Consider the following 17,500-nt stretch of genomic DNA (forward strand, 5'->3'; position numbering starts at 1 on the left):
CTCTCCCTCTCTCTCTCTCTCTCTCTCCCTCAATTTCTCTCTCGCTCTCTCTCAATTTCTCTCTCGCTCTCTCCAACTCTCACTCTCTCCCTCTCTCAATTTCTCTCTCGCTCTCTCTCCATCTCTCTCTCACCATCTCTTGCTCTCTCTCCCTCTCAATTTCTCTCTCGCTCTCCATCTCTCAATTTCTCTCTCGCTATCTCTCTCCATTTCTCTCCCTCTCCATCTCTCTCTCTCAATTTCTCTCCCTCTCTCTCTCCCTCTACCTTTTTCGCTCCATCTCGCCCTCTCTCTCTCCACCTCTCTCTCTCTCTGTCCCCCCACTCTTAGCCCCCCTCTCTCTCCCCATCTCTCTCAATCTCTCTCTTTTCATCTCTCTTGATTTCTCTCTCAATCTCTCTTTCCATCTCTCTCTGTCTCTCTCTCAATCTCTCTCTCTCTCTGCCCTTACCAACCCTCCATCTCCTTCCCCATTACCACATCACAGTATCAAAGGGCAAACAATATCTCTCTCTTTCCATCGCTCTCTGCCCCCCCACCCCCCACCCTCCATCTCTCTCTCCATTACCACATCACAGTATCAGAGGGTCAACAATCTATCACATTAAACAATACCCATGTTTAAGTGGAGCAACTTGTGGATTTCCGCCCCCTCCAAAATCCCAAATGGCCCCCTATTCCCTATATAGTGAACTACTTTACATAGGCTCTTGCACTATTTAGGGAGAAAAGGTGCCATTTTGGAGGCATCCCATGACAGATATAAAATAAAATACACCAAATGCATTAGTTTCTGGCCACGTGGTATTTAAAAGGACAAATGTAAATCGAATGGATTTTTATTTTCAACCGTTTTATTTCCCTAAATGTTTTTTTAGTTAAAGTGATATTAGAGTCTCTGCATGGTGTGTTTTTTAGTTAATCTGCTTAATGCAGAGCGTTAAAGAAGGGACTGCTGGGACCGAGGCCAAATCCCCCTCACACACACACACACACACACACACACACACACACACACACACACACACACCCTCTCAGGGCTAAGTCCCTTGGCTATTAAAACTACTGCTCTGTCCCCCAGAATGACCTCATCCAAGCAGCTTTAATTATGAAGAGGAGAAAAGCATCCACCTCAACAAGCTCTCACAGTCTCACTTCAGCATCCCACATTTGTCCAAACTGTCACATTTTGAATGGTTGAGTTCAGGCTTTCATTCTGAATGGTTAAGGTAAGGGTTAAAGTGTTCAGGCTTTCATTCTGAATGGTTAAGGTAAGGGTTAAAGTGTTCAGGCTTTCATTCTGAATGGTTAAGGTAAGGGTTAAAGTGTTCAGGCTTTCATTCTGAATGGTTAAGGTAAGGGTTAAAGTGTTCAGGCTTTCATTCTGAATGGTTAAGGTAAGGGTTAAAGTGTTCAGGCTTTCATTCTGAATGGTTAAGGTAAGGGTTAAAGTGTTCAGGCTTTCATTCTGAATGGTTAAGGTAAGGGTTAAAGTGTTCAGGCTTTCATTCTGAATGGTTAAGGTAAGGGTTAAAGTGTTCAGGCTTTCATTCTGAATGGTTAAGGTAAGGGTTAAAGTGTTCAGGCTTTCATTCTGAATGGTTAAGGTAAGGGTTAAAGTGTTCAGGCTTTCATTCTGAATGGTTAAGGTAAGGGTTAAAGTGTTCAGGCTTTCATTCTGAATGGTTAAGGTAAGGGTTAAAGTGTTCAGGCTTTCATTCTGAATGGTTAAGGTAAGGGTTAAAGTGTTCAGGCTTTCATTCTGAATGGTTAAGGTAAGGGTTAAAGTGTTCAGGCTTTCATTCTGAATGGTTAAGGTAAGGGTTAAAGTGTTCAGGCTTTCATTCTGAATGGTTAAGGTAAGGGTTAAAGTTTGGGATAATGTAAAAAAAGAGTGCCTAGAATAGTATTGAACACACGTCACACAAGCATGTTTCAGAGAGTCTTAGCTTTCAGAAATGGGGTCATTATAGCTTATAGCTCAAATGGTTCACACGCCAGAGGAGACTTCACAGGAAGAAAATACCTTCAGAAACTGCTGCAAACCTGTTTAACACAGAGATCATTAGATTATATCTGTTCTATACCTTTCCTGGTTGGCAAAGTACCAGGATGTGGTCTCTGATTTTGCATCTGAATATAGAGAACTGAATTTGAAAACTGAATGTGCATCTGAGAAGTTGAATGTATGAAGCTTTAGTTTGTGAACTTGATACACACAATGAACGCAGTATGTACCATATTGAAACTGGATATATAAATATAGAATTTTGAATATTCAATTAAATAGAAAAAAAAGTTACAAGTGAACGCAACATTCATTTAGTTGAGTTTCAAATCATTAAAAATAAGTTAAAAAACATTGAAATAAAATACTGTTTCTGTTGGCACTAAAGTCGTTCCATTCGAGATTTGGGAAGAGGTAATGGGAGGAGAGGGGGGATTTGGGGAGAGGTAGAGGGGGAAAGGTTCAGATTTGGGGAGTGTTAGAGGGGGAGAGAGGTAGATTTGGGGAGAGGTTTCAGAGGGTGGACAGAGGTAGATTTGGGGAGAGATAGAGGGGAAGAAAGAAGAGAGAAGGTGGGATGGGGAGAGAGAGAAAGTTAGAGAGAGAAAATAAGAGATAGAAAGTAAGAGAGATGGAGTAAGAATGAGGGAGTAAGAATGAGGGAGTAAGAATACTAGGGAGTAAGAATGAGGGAGTAAGAATGAGAGAGTAAAAGTGAGGGAGTAAGAATGAGGGAGTACGAGTGAGGGAGTAAGGGAAAGGGAAGGAGAGTGAGGGAGTAAGAGTGAGGGAGTTTCAGGAGGAGGTAGGGAAGAGGTAAGGGGGTAAGAGTGAGGGAGTAAGGGAAAGGGAGTAAGAGTGAGGGAGTAAGGGAAAGGGAGTAAGAGTGAGGGAGTAAGTAAGGGAGTAAGAATGAGGGAGTAAGAGTGAGGGAGTAAGAGTGAGGGAGTAAGTAAGGGAGTAAGAATGAGGGAGTAAGAGTGAGGGAGTAAGAATGAGGGAGTAAGAATGAGGGTAAAGTGAAGGAGTTTCAGAATGAGGGAGTAAGAGTGAGGGAGTAAGAATGAGGGAGTAAGAGTGAGGGAGTAAGAATGAGGGAGTAAGAGTGATGGAGTAAGAATGAGGGAGTAAGAGAGATGGAGTAAGAGTGAGGGAGTAAGAGTGAGGGAGAAAGAATGAGGGAGTAAGAGTGATGGAGTCAGAATGAGGGAGTAAGAGAGAGGGAGTAAGAGTGAGGGAGTAAGAGTGAGGGAGTAAGAATGAGGGAGTAAGAGTGAGGGAGTAAGAGTGATGGAGTAAGAATGAGGGAGTAAGAGAAACTGGATATATAAATGAGAGTAAGAAGAATGAGGGAGTAAGGTGAAAAGGGAGGGAGTAAGGGTGAGTAAGAGTGAGGGAGTAAGAATGAGGGAGTAAGAATGAGGGAGTAAGAGTGAGGGGGTAAGAGTGAGGGAGTAAGAGAGAGGGAGTAAGAGTGAGGGAGTAAGAGTGAGGGAGAAAGAGTGATTGGGCTACAGAGAGAAATAGAGAGATGACATTAAACAAACCATCAATCTCTTTCACATAAAATGTATTTATATGTTGTTTTTTATAAGCGGAACAGATATAACTACATGTTTAGGATCAGGGATGATCTGGGATCAGGCCTGTCATGTTATCCTGAATTAAAGTCAATAAAATACATTTATATGTTAAATATTTAATGTTTAGCTGGACCCACATGCTGCTACATCTTTAGTCAGGGTCGTCAGTCACACACACACACACACACACACACGCACGCATGCACACACACACACACGCACGCACACATGCACACACACACAGACGCACGCACGCACGCAAGCACACACACACACGCACAACTTAATACTGGTCAGACGGTCAGAGAGCTTTCTATTTCCACAGTGACCAATAGTTGATTGCTGGCCTTGTCCTAATCTCCTTTAATGTGGCTTAGTGCTCTTTATATCCCTAACGCTTTGCTCCCTCTCTTCATGTCTCTTAAACTCTCTTCCTTTCCTTCTCTCCACCTCTATGTTTACACAGCATTTTACACACACACACTCACGCACGCACGCACACGCAAACACACACACACACACACTCACATTATCCATTAACAGTGTTGACTCTGATCAATGAAGTAGTTCCGGCTCCTCAAATTGAATTGGGAGCGTTGATATGCCACTGGGGCCCTGTGTGCTGTGGCTTGGCCCTACCTGAGCGGAAGGAAGGAGACATGTAATGTCCTCTCAGCATATGTGACTGGGATCTGACCATCTGGTCCGTGATGATCCCTGGAACACCTCATAACACACCACCCTGGAGAGAGATAGAGGGAGAGAGAGAGAGAGAGAGAGAGAGAGAGAGAGAGAGGGAGAGAGAGAGAGAGAGAGAGAGAGAGAGAGAGAGAGAGAGAGAGAGGAGAGAGAGAGGGAGAGAGAGGGAGAGAGAGGGAGAGAGAGGGAGAGAGAGGCAGAGAGGCAGAGAGAGGGAGAGGGAGAGAGAGAGAGAGAGAGAGAGAGAGAGATGGGAAGGGAAGGGGAAAGAGTGGTGAGTGACAGGAGATGGTGAGGGATGAGAAATGTCCTGCAGTAAGATTATCTAGCGGCCGCATGGGTGGAATGTCATTCATATTTTTCTTAATTTCATAATTAATTAACCTTATTTAAAAAGAGAACGCCAACAATACGGTGTTTCTATGTCAAATAGTGTTGTTATATTTCAGTCTTCTGTGATTTATATACATTTTAGTATTATATACGATACAAGCTCATACAAGCTCACAATCGACTACATTTCAAATCTATATCTGACATGGTACGGGGGGGTGTCTTCTTTCTGTAAGCGATTAACCATGTTTGTGCCGCGTAGACTTTTGTTTCAAAGGAGATTTGTTTAAGACTACCGAGAAACGCTCTGTGTGACCCTGATGTAGCCCACTGCAGTGAATCAAATCAAATCGAATGTATTTGTCACATGCACATTGTTAGCAGATGTTAATGCAAGTGTAGCGAAATGCTTGTGCTTCTAGTTCCGACAGTGCAGTAATATCTAACAAGTAATCTAACAATTTAGATAGTATAAAGGAATGAATAAGAATACGTATATAAAAATACATGAATGAGTGATGGTACAGAACGACATAGGCAAGATGCAGTAGATTGTATAGATTACAGTATATACATATGAGATGAGTAGTAGGGTATGTAAACATGTGATAGTGGCATTGTTTAATTAAATTGGCTAGTGATACATTTATTACATCAAGAAGCAGTAGATGATATAGAGTATATAGATATGAGATGAGTAATGTAGGCTATGTCAACATCATTTCAAGTGGCATTGTTTAAAGTGGCTGGTGATATATTCATTACATCAATTGTTACATTATTAAAGTGGCTGGTGTTGAGTCAGTATGTTGGCAGTTGATGATTGAGTTGGAGGCGTGCATGGCCACGCAGTCGTGGGTGAGTACAGGAGAGGGCTGAGAACGCAACCTTGTGGGGCCCAAGTGTTGAGGATGGAGATCTTGTTACCTACCTTCACCACCTGGGGGCCAGCCAGGAAGTCCAGGACCCAGTTGAACAGGGCAGGGTCGAGACCCGGGGTCTCGAGCTTGATGATGAGTTTGGAGGGTACTATGGTGTTAAATGCTGAGCTGTAGTCAATGAACAGCATTCTCACATAGGTATTCCTCTTGTCGAGATGGGTTAGGGCAGTGTGATTGCGATTGCGTCGTCTGTGGACCTATTGGGGCGGAAAGCAAATTGGACTGTGTCTAGGGTGTCAGGTAGGGTGGAGGTGAAATGGTCCTTGACTAGTCTCTCAAAGCACTTCATGATGACGGAAGTGAGTGCTACGGTGCGGTATTCATTTATCTCAGTTACCTTAGCTTTCTTGGGAACAGGAACAATGGTGGCCCTCTTGAAGCATGTGGGAACAGCAGACTGCGATAAGGTTTGATTGAATATGTTCGTAAACACACAAGCCAGCTGGTCTGCGCATGCTCTGAGGACGCGGCTGGGAATGCTGTCTGGGCCTGCAGCCTTGCGAGGGTTGACATGTTTAAATATTTTACTCACGTCGGCTGCAGTGAAGGAGAGTCCGCAGGTTTTGGTAACGGGCCGTGTCAGTGGCAGTGTATTGTCCTCAAAGCGAGCAAAGAAGTTGTTTAGTCTGTCTGGGAGCAAAACATCCTGGTCCGCGACGGGGCTGCTTTTCCTTGTATCGTCTGTGATTGACTGTAGACCCTGCCATATACCTCTCGTGTCTGAGCCATTGAATTGCGACTCTACTTTGTCTCCATACTGATGCTTAGCTTGTTTGATTGCCTTGCCGAGGGAATAGCTACACTGTTTGTTTTCGGTCATGTTTCCGGTCACCTTGCCCTGATTAAAAGCAGTGGTTCGCGCTTTCAGCTTTGCACGAATGCTGCCTTCAATCCACGGTTTCTGGTTGGGGAATGTTTTAATAGAAGCTGTGGGTACGACATCGCCGATGCACTTGCTAATAAACCCGCTCACCGAATCATCGTATTCATCAATGTTGTTGTTCGACGCAGTGCGGAACATATCCCAGTCCACGTGATCAAAGCAATCTTGAAGCGTGGAATCCGATTGGTCGGACCAGCATTGGACAGACCTGAGCGCGGGAGCTTCTTGTTTTAGTTTCTGTCTTTAGGCTGGGAGCAACAAAATGGAGTCTTGGTCAGCTTTTCTGAAAGGAGTGCGGGGGAGGGCTTTATATGCGTTGCGGAAGTTAGAATAACAATGATCTAGGGTTTTGCCAGCCCTGGTTGCGCAATCGATATGCTGAAAGAATTTAGGGAACCATATTTTAAGATTAGCCTTGTTAAGTTAGAGAAGCGCTCCCGCTTTGGGAATCAAATCAGCGGAAATTTCAAGTGCGCCACGTATAGTTTTTGATAAAACTCAAACTTTCATTAATACACACATACAAGGTATTGAATTAAAGCTACACTCGTTGTGAATCTATCAACCAAGTCAGATTTGTAAAATGCTTTTCGGGGAACGCATGAGAGGTTTTTATCTGATACCATGCACCCTCAAATACAGCAACGTCACCAAAAACAACAGATTTTGCGTAATCAGTCGCTACCCAAAACGCTGGAATAAAATATAAAACATTCATTAACGTTGACGAGCTTCTTTCTTGGCACTCCTATATATCCCATAAACATCCCAGTTGGGTCTTTTTCCCGATTAAATCCGTCATTGTATAGCCAAAATGTCATTTTCTGAAGACCGGTCTGATGCAGGAATATTCTGTTTTCCAAGACGCAACGTCACTTTTTAAAATGACAAAAGGTGCCTATATACTTTTACAAAACACTTCAAATTACTTTTCTAACCCAACTTTAGGTATTAATAAACGTTAATTAGCTATACAATTCATGACGGGGCGATTTGTATTCGATAGGAGTGAGTCTGGAAATCACCGGCCATCTTGGTAATTTTAATAACTTCCTGTTGACAAACTGAAACCGGAAAGGCTAAAACGTCATAGAACAAAGGATTTAGTCTGCTCAAAACAACAGCACTGGCGACATCGTGTGGAAGCTGTAGGCGTTTACATTACGGCTGGATATATTTTCGTTCGTCTTTAACAATACATTGACTGGCGTAGTAATATATTTTTTGTGTTTTTGGAGAACAGTTTTTCGAGGGATTTTTACTGCTAAACACGTTGTGTTATAGCCACAGACACGATTTAACCAGTTTTGGAAACCTCTGAGTGTTTTCTATCCACAGATACTATCCATATGCATGTACTATATTCCTGGCATGAATAGCAGGGCGCTGAAATGTTGCGCGATTTTTAACAAAAAGCTAAGAAAATTCGCAACATCCTTATGAAGTTTTAACTACTTAACCAGCCAGCGACCCAAAACAACAACGGCGTAGTAGAGGCAGATGGAGTGATCTTCTGGTCAGGCTCTGTAAAGGGGCACATCGTGCACCGCTCCCGAGCATACTACTCGCCAATGTTCAGTCTCTTGACAACAAGGTTGATGAAATCCGAGCAAGGGTAGCATTCCAGAGAGACATAAGAGACTGTAACGTTCTTTGATTCACGGAAACATGGCTCACTCGAGACACGCTATCGGAGTCGGTACAGCCACCTGGTTTCTTCACGCATCGCGACGACAGAAACAACCATCTTTCTGGTAAGAAGAAAGGCAGGGGGTCACATAAAGTCATATGCCTTATGATTAACGAGACGTGGTGTGATCATAACAACATACAGGAACTCAAGTCCTTCTGTTCACCTGAATTCCTCACCATCAAATGCCGACCGCATTATTCTACGTAGAGAATTCTCTTCGATCAAAGTCGTGTATATTCACAGTCGTGTATATTCACAGTCGTGTATATTCACAGTCGTGTATATTCAGTCGTATATATTCCCCCCCAAGCAGACACATCGACGGCCCTGAAAGAACTTCATTTGACTCTATATAAACTGGAAACCACATATCCTGAGGCGGCATTTATTGTAGCTGGAGATTTTAAGGTTAAATGTAGGAGTTAAAAGGGTGAGAGAGAGAGAGAGAGGGAGAGAGAGAGAGAGAGAGAGAGAGAGAGAGAGAGAGAGAGAGTGTGTTGTCATCTATGTCCTGTCCATGGACTTGACTTTATGTGACCAGATGAGTGTTCCTCATAGCATTAATATCTGTATTACCAAATTCAATCTGATGTCACATCCTGTCTCCTCCAATAGCCTGTTAGTAACTCCCCTGACCTCATCCTGTCTCCTTCATTACCCTGTTAGTAACTCCCCTCACCTCATCCTGTCTCCTTCTCTCCATTACCCTGTTAGTAACTCCCCTTCTTCATCCTGTCTCCTTCTCTCCATTACCCTGTTAGTATCTCCCCTCATCTCATCCTGTCTCCTTCTCTCCATTACCCTGTTAGTAACTCCCCTCGCCTCATCCTGTCTCATTCTCTCCATTACCCTGTTAGTAACTCCCCTTCCTAATCCTGTCTCCTTCTCTCCATTACCCTGTTAAGAACTCCTCTTCCTCATCCTGTCTCCTTCTCTCCATTACCCTGTTAGTAACTCCCCTTCCTCATCCTGTCTCCTTCTCTCCATTACCCTGTTAGTAACTCCCCTTCCTCATCTTGTCTCCTTCTCTCCATTACCCTGTTATTAACTCCCCTTCCTAATCCTGTCTCCTTCTCTCCATTACCCTGTTATTAACTCCCCTCATCTCATCCTGTCTCCTTCTCTCCATTACCCTGTTGATAACTCCCCTTCCTAATCCTGTCTCCTTCTCTCCATTACCCTGTTACTAACTCCCCTTCCTAATCCTGTCTCCTTCTCTCCATTACCCCGTTAGTAACTCACCTGGGGCACCTTGCCCTTTCTATAACCATCTGCTGGTCTGGCATTCATGGGCTACACATTAATTACAAAAATATAATACTACAACCAATGATGTATATAAACCCTGGATTGCTGATTCTTTTGTTGGCCAATGAGAGTCTTTGAATCCACCGGTCGGCCATATTGGAACTCCCCAGAAGGAGCAGTCCTCCATAGGAATGAATGGAATTCTACAGTATAACATTTTTGGGGAGGGGAAGTGGGGACAGTAACATTAGAACTTTGTTTTATTTTTTTATATTTTTTTACATGTTTAGGTCACATTATATCATTTTATAGTATGAAGTAAGGTGGATGTAATAGAATAATCCTCACAAAAACAAAAGTAATTAATTAACACATCTATACATCTATTTTTTTTTACAAAGGTGGGGAGTGCCAAGATGGAGTCACAGTGGCTTCAACACAGTGCCCCCTTTTAGTCATCTAGTGGATATATAAATCATTGACTACAACAGACCACTATTGAACTAATGGAGACTAATGCCATTTAAAACATGCAATATATGAACTTGTCCAGAAGAAATCAGGGCTGTCCTGCTGAGGTACTGGACCCAATGGTAAATTGTTGAATGGCATAGGTAAATAGATTGACATTCCCTTTAGAATGAAAAAGGACGATAAATAAATTGACTCTCCCAAATGTATTACGTGTGTATCAACCAGAGGGAAAGAACACTTGTGTTGCTGTCAGAAAAACATAACCTACTCTCTCTCTCTCTATATATACATAACCTACTCTCTCTCTATATATACCCCCCATGGGTCCAAGAGATTGAGAACACGGATAAGCACCCTATGATACCTCTCCCACACACACACGCACGCACGCACGCACGCACGCACGCACGCACGCACGCACGCACGCACGCACGCACGCACACACACACACACACACACACACACACACACACACACACACACACACACACACACACACAGAGAGAGACATAAAGCCATGTGGTTAATGTAAGATCACAGTGGATCAGTAGTGGGACGGAGAGATTATTTGCAAGCGATGCGACCCGGGGGGAGAAGAAACGGGTTTAACTAGATCTAAAACTTGCCAGCCTACTCCTTATCAACCCCCCTGCGCACTGACATCACACACACACACACACACACACACACACATACACACACACACACACACACACACACACACACACACACACACACACACACACACACACACACACACACACACACATTCTTCCCACTATAGTAGAACATCTGTCCTTCCTGTCAGCCCCCCTTAGTTCAGGTCAGCCAAGTCCTGATTACAGTGGAATACATGGAAAGACTGTTTGTGTGTGTGTGTGTGTGTGTGTGTGTGTGTGTGTGTGTGTGTGCGTTTGTGTTTGTGTATATATTTGTGTGTGTGTGTAGTTGTTTGTGTGTTTGTGCATGTGCATTTGTATATATGTGTGTGCGTGTGTGAATGTATGTGTGTGTGTGTGTACGTAAGCGTGTGGTGTACCCTACTGCACATGTATGTGTTGATGCTCTCCAGCCATGATGAGGTGGTGGTCACAGGAGTGGAGGCTCATAATATTGACCGTCATTTCCACTGGATGTCATAAGGTGAATGCACCAATTTGTAAGTCGCTCTGGATAAGAGCGTCTGCTAAATGACTTAAATGTAATGTCATGTCATGTGGATAATACAATGTCACCTAAACACCTGGAAAACATGTTTTTCATGTATTTGATAGGATTCCACATATTCCACTCCAGCCATTACCACATGTCCATCCTCACAGATTAAGGTCCCACTTGCCTCCTGTGGTCCTTGATGTCTAATCCAGATGACCAGCAAATGTCTGCATAGTGTTGATGCTGCTACTGACACCATTACTATTGTTACTACTGCTGCTACAGTCAAGCTTACTACTACTACTGCTACAGTCAAGCTTACTACTACTACTGCTACAGTCAAGCTTACTACTACTGCTGCTACAGTCAAGCTTACTACTACTACTGCTACAGTCAAGCTTACTACTACTACTGCTACAGTCAAGCTTACTACTACTGCTGCTACAGTCAAGCTTACTACTACTACTGTTACTGTCACCCTTACTTCTACTACTGATACCCTTACTACTACTACTGTTACTGTCACCCTGACTACTACTACTGTTACCCTGACTACTACTACTGTTACTGTCACCCTTACTACTACTACTGTTACCCTGACTACTACTACTGTTACTGTCACCCTGACTACTACTACTGTTACCCTGACTACTACTATTGTTACTGTCACCCTTACTACTACTACTGTTACTGTCACCCTTACTTCTACTACTGTTAGTGTCACCCTTACTACTGCTACTGTTACTGTCACCCTTACTTCTACTACTGTTACTGTCACCATTACTACTACTACTGTTACCCTGACTACTACTACTGTTACTGTTACCCTGACTACTACTACTGTTACCCTGACTACTACTACTGTTACTGTTACCCTGACTACTACTACTGTTACTGTCACCCTTACTTCTACTACTGATACCCTTACTACTACTACTGTTACTGTCACCCTGACTACTACTACTGTTACCCTGACTACTACTACTGTTACTGTTACCCTGACTACTACTACTGTTACTGTCACCCTTACTTCTACTACTGATACCCTTACTACTACTACTGTTACTGTCACCCTGACTACTACTACTGTTACCCTGACTACTACTACTGTTACTGTTACCCTGACTACTACTACTGTTACCCTGACTACTACTACTGTTACTGTTACCCTGACTACTACTACTGTTACCCTGACTACTACTACTGTTACTGTCACCCTTACTACTACTACTGTTACCCTGACTACTACTACTGTTACTGTCACCCTTACTACTGTTACTGTTACCCTGACTACTACTACTGTTACTGTCACCCTTACTACTGTTACTGTTACCCTGACTACTACTACTGTTACTGTTACCCTGACTACTACTACTGTTACCCTGACTACTACTACTGTTACTGTCACCCTTACTACTACTACTGTTACCCTGACTACTACTACTGTTACTGTCACCCTTACTACTACTACTGTTACCCTGACTACTACTACTGTTACTGTCACCCTTACTACTGTTACTGTTACCCTGACTACTACTACTGTTACTGTCACCCTTACTTCTACTACTGTTACCCTGACTACTACTACTGTTACTGTCACCCTTACTACTACTACTGTTACTGTCACCCTTACTTCTACTACTGTTAGTGTCACCCTTACTACTGCTACTGTTACTATCACCCTTACTTCTACTACTGTTACTGTCACCCTTACTACTACTACTGTTACTGTCACCCTTACTACTGCTACTGTTACCCTGACTACTACTACTGTTACTGTTACCCTGACTACTACTACTGTTACCCTGACTACTTACTACTGTTACTGTCACCCTTACTACTACTACTGTTACCCTGACTACTACTACTGTTACTGTCACCCTTACTACTACTACTGTTACCCTGACTACTACTACTGTTACTGTCACCCTTACTACTACTACTGTTACTGTCACCCTTACTACTGCTACTGTTACCCTGACTACTACTACTGTTACTGTCACCCTTACTACTACTACTGTTACTGTCACCCTTACTTCTACTACTGTTACTGTCACCCTTACTACTACTACCACTGTTACTGTCACCCTTACTACTACTACTACTGTTACTGTCACCCTTACTACTACTACTACTGTTACTGTCACCCTTACTACTACTACTGTTACTGTCACCCTTACTACTACTACTGTTACTGTCACCCTTACTACTACTACTGTTACTGTCACCCTTACTACTACTAATACTGTTACTGTCACCCTTACTACTACTACTACTGTTACTGTCACCCTGACTACTACTACTGTTACTGTCACCCTTACTTCTACTACTGTTACCCTGACTACTACTACTGTTACTGTCACCCTTACTTCTACTACTGATACCCTTACTACTACTACTGTTACTGTCACCCTTACTACTACTACTGTTACTGTGACCCTTACTACTACTACTACTGTTACTACTACTGTTACTGTCACCCTTACTACTACTACTGTTACTGTCACCCTTACTTCTACTAGTGATACCCTTACTACTACTACTGTTACTGTCACCCTTACTACTTCTACTGTTACTGTCACCCTTACTACTACTACTGTTACTACTACTGTTACTGTCACCCTTACTACTACTACTGTTACTGTCACCCTTACTACTGTTACTACTGCTGCTACAGTCAAGCTTACTACTACTACTATTACTACTACTGTTACTGTCACCCTTACTACTACTATTGTTACTGTCACCCTTACTACTACTACTGTTACCCTGACTAGTACTACTGTTACTGTCACCCTTACTTCTACCACTGTTACTGTCACCCTTACTTCTACTACTGTTACCCTGACTAGTACTACTGTTACTGTCACCCTTACTACTACTACTGTTACTGTCACCCTTACTACTACTACTGTTACTACTACTGTTACTGTCACCCTTACTACTACTACTGTTACTGTCACCCTTACTTCTACTACTGTTACCCTGACTACTACTGTTACTGTCACCCTTACTTCTACTACTGATACCCTGACTACTACTGTTACTGTCACCCTTACTTCTACTACTGATACCCTGACTACTACTACTGTTACTGTCACCCTTACTACTACTACTGTTACTGTCACCCTTACTACTACTACTGTTACTACTACTGTTACTGTCACCCTTACTACTACTACTGTTAGTGTCACCCTTACTTCTACTACTGTTACCCTGACTACTACTACTGTTACTGTCACCCTTACTTCTACTACTGTTACCCTGACTACTACTACTGTTACTGTCACCCTTACTTCTACTACTGATACCCTTACTACTACTACTGTTACTGTCACCCTTACTACTACTACTGTTACTGTCACCCTTACTACTACTACTACTGTTACTACTACTGTTACTGTCACCCTTACTACTACTACTGTTACTGTCACCCTTACTTCTACTACTGATACCCTTACTACTACTACTGTTACTGTCACCCTTACTACTTCTACTGTTACTGTCACCCTTACTACTACTACTGTTACTGTCACCCTTACTACTACTACTACTGTTACTGTCACCCTTACTACTACTACTGTTACTGTCACCTGTTACTTACTACTGTTACTACTGTTACTGTCACCCTACTACTACTACTACTGTTACTGTCACCCTTACTACTACTACTACTGTCACTACTACTGTTACTGTCACCCTTACTACTACTACTACTGTTACTGTCACCCTTACTACTACTATTGTTACTGTCACCCTTACTACTACTACTGTTACCCTTACTACTACTACTGTTACTACTACTGTTACTGTCACCCTTACTACTACTACCACTGTTACTGTCACCCTTACTACTACTACTGTTACTGTCACCCTTACTACTACTACTACTGTTACTGTCACCCTTACTACTACTACTGTTACTGTCACCCTTACTACTACTACTGTTACTGTCACCCTTACTACTACTACTACTGTTACTGTCACCCTTACTACTACTACTACTGTTACTGTCACCCTTACTACTACTACCACTGTTACTGTCACCCTTACTACTACTACTACTGTTACTGTCACCCTTACTACTACTACTACTGTTACTGTCACCCTTACTACTACTACTGTTACTGTCACCCTTACTACTACTACTGTTACTGTCACCCTTACTACTACTACTACTGTTACTGTCACCCTTACTACTAGTACTACTGTTACTGTCACCCTTACTATTACTACTGTTACTGTCACCCTTACTACTACTGATACTACTACTGTTACTGTCACCCTTACTACTACTGATACTACTACTGTTACTGTCAACCTTACTACTATGACTGTTACTGTCACCCTTACTACTACTACTACTGTAACTGTCACCCTTACTACTGTTACTACGGTTACTACTACTGCTACTGACACCATTACTATTGTTACTACTGCTGCTCCAGTCAACCTTACTACTACTACTACTGTTACTGTCACCCTTACTACTGTTACTACTGTTACTGTCACCCTGACTACTGTTACTACTGTTACTGTCACCCTTACTACTACTACTGTTACTGTCACCCTTACTACTACTACTACTGTTACTGTCACCCTTACTACTACTTTTGTTACTGTCACCCTTACTACTACTACTACTGTTACTGTCACCCTTACTACTACTACTACTGTTACTGTCACCCTTACTACTACTACTACTGTTACTGTCACCCTTACTACTACTACTGTTACTGTCACCCTTACTACTACTAATACTGTTACTGTCACCCTTACTACTACTACTACTGTTACTGTCACCCTTCCTACTACTACTACTGTTACTGTCACCCTTTCTACTACTACTACTGTTACTGTCACCCTTACTACTACTACTGTTACTTTCACCCTTACTACTACTGCTGTTACTGTCACCCTTACTACTACTACTGTTACTGTTACCCTTACTACTACTACTACTTTTACTGTCAACCTTACTACTACTACTACTACTGTTACTGTCAACCTGACTACTGTTACTACAACTGACACCCTTACATACCTGAAGGGCACATTTTTGCATTTGCTGTATGATCAATGAGAAACTCCATATTGCAAATGTATGGTCCCTAACAATACGTCCGCGAATGTTTCTAAAATACTCTGTGTACCGGGGCCAGATCTTCCGTGAAGTCATCGAACGAAGTCTCTCGGACATTCGGTTTCCGTTTTATAAAATGTTCAAATTTTGGTCATTTTTCCGCTGAAATAGAGCGCTAATTTGACTGCTTCACGTCAAAGTACATGAACCTAAGGTGTAAGGAAAAAAATTACCAGCCATTCATCTATTGTAATTTAACTCGGCACTGCCTAGAAAATATGGTAATGCCATTGCAGGCTCTGTGTGTCTTTAAGCCCCGCACTGTGTCACTCCATCCTTGCTGTGTGTGTGACAGTTTTTTTCTTTGACACCTGTTGGGAGAAATGACTGATATATCACTTAAATCACTTAAATAAAACTACAAACCTCAGATTTCCTACTTCCTGGTTGGACTTGTCTCAGGTTTTTGCCTGCCATATGAGTTCTGTTATACTCACAGACATCATTCTAAGCTAAACAATACTGCCCCCAGTTAACTTCTTCGATATAGGGGGCACTCTTTTAATTTTTGGATGAACAACGTTCCCGTTTTAAACAAGATATTTTGTCACGAAAAGATGCTCGACTATGCATATAATTGACAGCTTTGGAAAGAAAACACTCTGACGTTTCCAAAACTGCAAAGATATTGTCTGTGAGTGCCACAGAACTGATGTTACAGGCGAAACCCAGAAAAAAATCCAATCAAGAAGTGCCGCATTTTTTGAAACCGCCTCATTCCAATGACTCCTTATATGGCTGTGAAGGAGCTAGGAGTCAGCTTACGTTTTCCCCGTTTTCCCCAAGGTGTCTACAGCATTGTGACGTATTTGTAGGCATATCATTGGAAGATTGACCATAAGAGACTACATCTACCAGGTGGTCGCTTGGTGTCCTCCGTTGCAATTATTACGTAATCGCCAGCTGCAGTATTTTTCCGTTTGTTTCTGATGAGAAGCCATCTGCCACCACTGATAGATTATCGAATAGATATGTGAAAAACACCTTGAGGATTGATTCTAAACAACGTTTGCCATGTTTCTGTCGATATTATGGAGCTAATTTGGAGAAAAAGTTTGGCGTTGTAAGTGACTGCATTTTCCAAATGGACAAACATTTGCATTATGGGCAAGTTTAAAAAAAAATATGACAATAAAATATGACAAAAGTATGTTCATACAGTTCTTTTACATGTATAATTAAAGTACTTTTTTTTCAGAAAGCACTTTTTTAAGGGAGTTTTTGACTTTTTTTCACATTTTCAAACTTTGACCCTTGGATCTTGACTTGATGTGCATTTGCAATACGACATTTTACTGTGGAGCGTGCTCACCATCTATTGGATTTTTGCAATAAGTTTT

The sequence above is a fragment of the Oncorhynchus nerka genome, linkage group LG18 (genome assembly GCF_034236695.1).
Source record: "Oncorhynchus nerka isolate Pitt River linkage group LG18, Oner_Uvic_2.0, whole genome shotgun sequence".
Lineage (NCBI taxonomy): Eukaryota > Metazoa > Chordata > Actinopteri > Salmoniformes > Salmonidae > Oncorhynchus > Oncorhynchus nerka.